The following is a 6,000-nucleotide window of genomic DNA, read 5'->3' on the forward strand; positions in this document are numbered from 1 at the left end:
AAACACACATATGTATTAAAGTTTCAATATGCAAGTATAAAACAAGCACACGTTTAATGGCATACTAATCAAGGCCAAGGAGAAGCTGAACTACCAAGTTAATAACAGAACGGATAATGCGAATAAATTCAACTTAATATAAGGATACCGTGGACTTACTATAATAGAAACAGGACTTCAACCGTTCAATAATAGAGGTTGGATTTTCAGTTTTCTTGAGGAAGAACAAATGGACAACAATATTCGGCTCTCTGTCTTGGTTTTTATAGAAGTGGTCGGTATAAGCAGCAAACACTGTACAGAAGTGGTCGGTATAAGCAGCAAACACTGTACAGAAGTGGTCGGTATAAGGACTCACTACACAAAAATTGGTCAGTATAAGCAACAAACACTGTACGAACATCTCTGGTAATACAACCAATATTATACACAAATATAATGTTGACTTTGTCCCACACAAATACAGTATTGTTTCTTCTACAGGTATTAGTATTTTTCGCTTATACCAACATATTCTGTACAGTGTTTGTTGCTTATGTCGACCACTTCTGTACAACGTTTAGTGCAAGGATATCCAATCACTCAATTAGAGGTATCCTCATATCTGAGGGTTGGCGACCACAGTCCTCCACTCTAAACGTTGTCGGGCTGTTTTTACCAAACCTCTAAGGTTTTGTATCTCTCTGGGTGACCCACTTTTTAATTTCATTCATCCATCCCCGTCTCTGCCTTCCCTTGGCCCTCTGCTTCTAAATCAGTGGTTCATATGATGGAACAAAACACTGTTGATTCTCAACCATTGTTCATCTCCTTCATTTCAAAGTAGACGTACTGTACCTCTTTTATAGGCAAAGCATTCCACAGTTTGCCTGTGTGAGGAAAGAAGGATGTACTCTAACGGGTTATTCTAGAATCTAGTGTGGCCGACATCCACAGAGAAATGGTGGACACCGCGGGCAAGATGAGTGTTACGAGCATTCACGGCCTTGCCGGAAGTACACAAGATGCCAAATCCACCGAACATTGCCCATTAAAGTACCTATAAAAGAGAGAATCGTTTCCGTAGGTTTTCAGTTCCACTTTGCAACAAAAGATTAACTTGACTAAAACAGACGCTTAGCTTCTCTCAACTATCACGCTTAAACTGATGATAATAATAATAATAATAATAATAATAATAATAATAATAATAATAATAATAATAATAATAATAATAATAATAATAATAAAATAATAACAACAATAATAATAATAATAATAATAATAATAATAATAATAATAATAATAATAATAATAATAATAATAATAATAATAATAATAATAATAATAATAATAATAATAATAACAATAATAATAATAATAATAATATAATAATAATAATAATAATAATAACAATAATAATAATAATAATAATAATAATAATAATAATAATAATAATAATAAATAATAATAATAACAATAATAATAATAATAATAATAATAATAATAATAATAATAATAATAATAACAATAATAATAATAATAATAATAATAATAATAATAATAATAATAATAATAATAATAATAATAATAATAATAATAATAAATAATAATAATAATAATAATAATAATAATAATAATAATAATAATAATAATAATAATAATAATAATAATAATAATAATAAATAATAATAATAATAATAATAATAATAATAATAATAATAATAATAATAATAATAATAAAATAATAATAATAAAATAATAATAATAATAAAATAATAATAATAATAAAAACAATAATAATAATAATAATAATAATAATAGTCAAATCATTTTACAGGTTTACGATGAGTTTGGTATGTACAGTATATAGACTATGCAGGTACAGTATGTGTATGTAGACAATGCAGGTATATGATGTATATTGTACATAGACCGTGCATGTATACTGTTTCCAATGTAATATACTGAGTGCAGGTATACAACAATAATAAACAGTAAAGTGATTTGATCAAGGGCAGTCGACAAAGATATCAGATGCTTATTTATGTCAGAATTATGCACACTTAAGTAGTACTGTCGCCTTTGTCATTAGAATATCGGGAACACCTGAAGATTAGACATCCTAGTTTATTTCACCCTAATGCTACTTGAGGGTTAGGTTGAGTTAGGTTGCTAGGCAGGTGAAATAAATTAGGGGGTCTAATCTTAAGGTAGAATAAGCTGTGGTGTCTAATGTTCAGGTGATGCAAGTGGCGGAAGTGGAGGGTGTGGCGATGAGGGGAGGTGTAAACGAAGTCAATATCACAAGCAGGAATGTTGACGTAAACAGAGGCTAAATTTTATGTGACTTCTATCATTATTTATTTGTTTTATATTCACATGGACGAAGGATAGTCACACACACACACACTGAAGTACTACACCAAAGGATAGTCACACACACACACACTGAGTACACCAAAGGATAGTCACACACACACACTGAATGACTGCACCAAGGATAGTCACACACACACACACACTGAGTACTACACACCAAGGATAGTCACACACACACACACTGAATGACTGCAGGATAGTCACACACACACACACACACTGAAGTACTACACCAAGATAGTCACACACACACACACTGAATGACTGCACCAAAGGATAGTCACACACACACACACTGAAGTACTACCCAAAGGATAGTCACACACACACACACTGAGTACTACCAAGGATAGTCACACACACACACTGAGTACTACCAAGGATAGTCACACACACACACACTGAAGTACTACACCAAGATAGTCACACACACACACCAAGTACTACACCAAGGATAGTCACACACACACACTGAAGTACTACACCAAGGATAGTCACACACACACACACTGAAGTACTACACCAAGGGATAGTCACACACACACACACACTGAAGTACTACACCAAGGATAGTCACACACACACACACTGAAGTACTACACAAGGATAGTCACACACACACACACACTGAAGTACTGCACCAAGGATAGTCACACACACACACACTGAAGTACTACACCAAGGATAGTCACACACACACACACTGAAGTACTACACCAAAGGATAGTCACACACACACACACACTGAAGTACTACACCATATCTGGCGTCTCATAATACCATCTGTGAGTTACTATTGTGTTTGTATTCAACACCTCAGCGCACATGACCTACATTGTAAACATTAATTTGTATGTTCACAGTATGTTCCTTTTCCTGTCTCTAATGAAGGCTTTTATTAACCCCCTCCCTCATGTCAATGTATGTAATAAGTCATTTCAATATATATTTTCAGGTTTTGGGCTGCAGAACTTTTTCAATAAAACGTTTTTATTATTATTATTATTATTATTATTATTATTATTATTATTATTATTATTATTATTATTATTATTATTATTATTATTATTATTATTATTATTATTATTATTATTATATACATAATTTTATTATTATTATTTTATTATGTGTTATTGTTATTGTTATTATTATTATTATTATTATTATTATTACTGCACACACACACACACACACACACACATACACACACAGACGCAAATAAACACTCACACTCATAATTACACGATCGCATTTATTTGATACTATAGGAGGCTTTGTCTATTACTACTATTACCAACTGTCTATTACTACTAAAACCAACTGTCTTTACTACTATTACCAACTGTCTATTACTACTATTACCGACTGTCTATTACTACTGTACCAACTGTCTCTTACTACTATTACCAGCTGTCTGTACTACTATTACCAACTGTCTGTACTATATACCAACTGTCTATTACTACTATTACCAGCTGTCTATTACTACTATTACCAACTGTCTATTACTACTTTACCAACTGTCTATTACTACTGTACCAACTGTCTGTACTACTGTACCAACTGTCTATTACTACTATTTACCTGTCTGTACTACTATTACCAGCTGTCTATTACTACTGTACCAACTGTCTGTTACTACTTACATTTACTACTGTACCAACTGTCTATTACTACTATTACCAACTGTCTGTACTACTATTACCAACTGTCTGTACTATTACCAACTGTCTATTACTACTATTTAAACTGTCTCTTACTACTGTTACAAACTGTCTATTACTACTAGTACCATTTGTCTGTATTTTACTATTACCGACTGTCTTACTACTATTACCGACTGTCTCTTACTACTATTACCGACTGTCTTTACTACTATTACCAACTGTCTGTACTACTATTACCGACTGTCTTACTACTATTACCGACTGTCTCTTACTACTATACCAACTGTCTTTTACTACTATTACAGACTGTCTCTTACTACTATAACCGACTGTCTATTACTACTTTCAACTGTCTGTACTACTGTACCAACTGTCTGTACTACTATTACCAACTGTCTGTACTACTATTACCAGCTCTATTACTACTTACCAACTGTCTGTACTACTGTACCAACTGTCTCTTACTACTATTACCAACTGTCTTTTACTACTGTACCGACTGTCTCTTACTACTATAACCGACTGTCTGTTACTACTATTACCAACTGTCTGTACTACTATTACCAACTGTCTACTACTATTATAACTGTCTGTACTATATTACCAGCTAATCTGTTACTACTATTACCACTCTGTACTACTATTACCAACTGTCTATTACTACTAGTTACCAGCTGTCTATTACTACTATTACCAACTGTCTATTACTACTATTACCAACTGTATTACTACTGTACCAACTGTCTTACTACTATTACCGACTGTCTCTTACTACTATTACCAACTGTCTTTACTACTATTACCAGCCTGTCTGTTACTACTGTCCAACTGTCTGTTACTACTAGTACCAACTGTCTGTACTACTGTACCAACTGTCTGTACTACTATTACCAGCTGTCTATTACTACTATTACCAACTGTCTATTACTGTACCAGCTGTCTGTACTACTATTACCAACTGTCTATTACTATTACCAACTGTCTGTACTACTATTACCAACTGTCTGTACTACTGTACCAACTGTCTGTTACTGTACCACTGTCTGTACTGCTATTACCAGCCTGTCTGTTACTACTGTACCATCTGTCTGTTACTACTAACCAGCTGTCTGTACTACTGTTACCAACTGTCTTTAACTACTATTACAGCTGTCTGTTACTACTATTACCAACTGTCTGTTACTACTATTACCAGCTGTCTATTACTACTATTACCACATGCGTCTGTACTACTATTACCAACTGTCTATTACTACTATTACCAGCTGTCTTACTACTATTACCAACTGTCTATTACTACTATTACCAACTGTCTATTACTACTATTACCAGCCGTCTGTACTACTATTGCCAACTGTCTGTACTACTATTACCAACAGTCTGTTATTACTACTATTACCAACTGCTGTCTGTACTACTATGCAGCTGTCTTTACTACTATTGCAAATGTCTTTACTACTATTACCACTGTCTATTACTACTATTACCAGCTGTCTATTACTACTATTACCAGCTGTCTGTACTACTATTACCAGCTGTCTGTACTATATGCCAGCTGTCTATTACTACTATTACCAGCTGTCTATTACTACTATTACCAGCTGTCTGTTACTGCTATTACTAGGCACATATGCTTACTACTAACCCAACTGTCTATTACTATATTACCAGGCACTGTCTTACTACTATTACCGACTGTCTATTACTACTATTACCAACTGTCTGTACTACTGTACCAACTGTCTGTACTACTGTACCAGCTGTCTATTACTACTATTACCAACTGTCTGTACTACTATTACCAACTGTCTATTACTACTATTACACCAACTGTCTATTACTATTACCAACTGTCTATTACTACTATTACCGACTGTCTATTACTACTATTACCGACTGTCTATTACTACTACTACCAACTGTCTATTACTACTATTACCAACTGTGTCTGTACTACTATTACCAACTGTCT

Source organism: Homarus americanus, unplaced genomic scaffold, assembly GCF_018991925.1.
Source record: "Homarus americanus isolate GMGI-L3 unplaced genomic scaffold, GMGI_Hamer_2.0 scaffold56333, whole genome shotgun sequence".
NCBI classification, from domain to species: Eukaryota; Metazoa; Arthropoda; class Malacostraca; order Decapoda; family Nephropidae; genus Homarus; species Homarus americanus.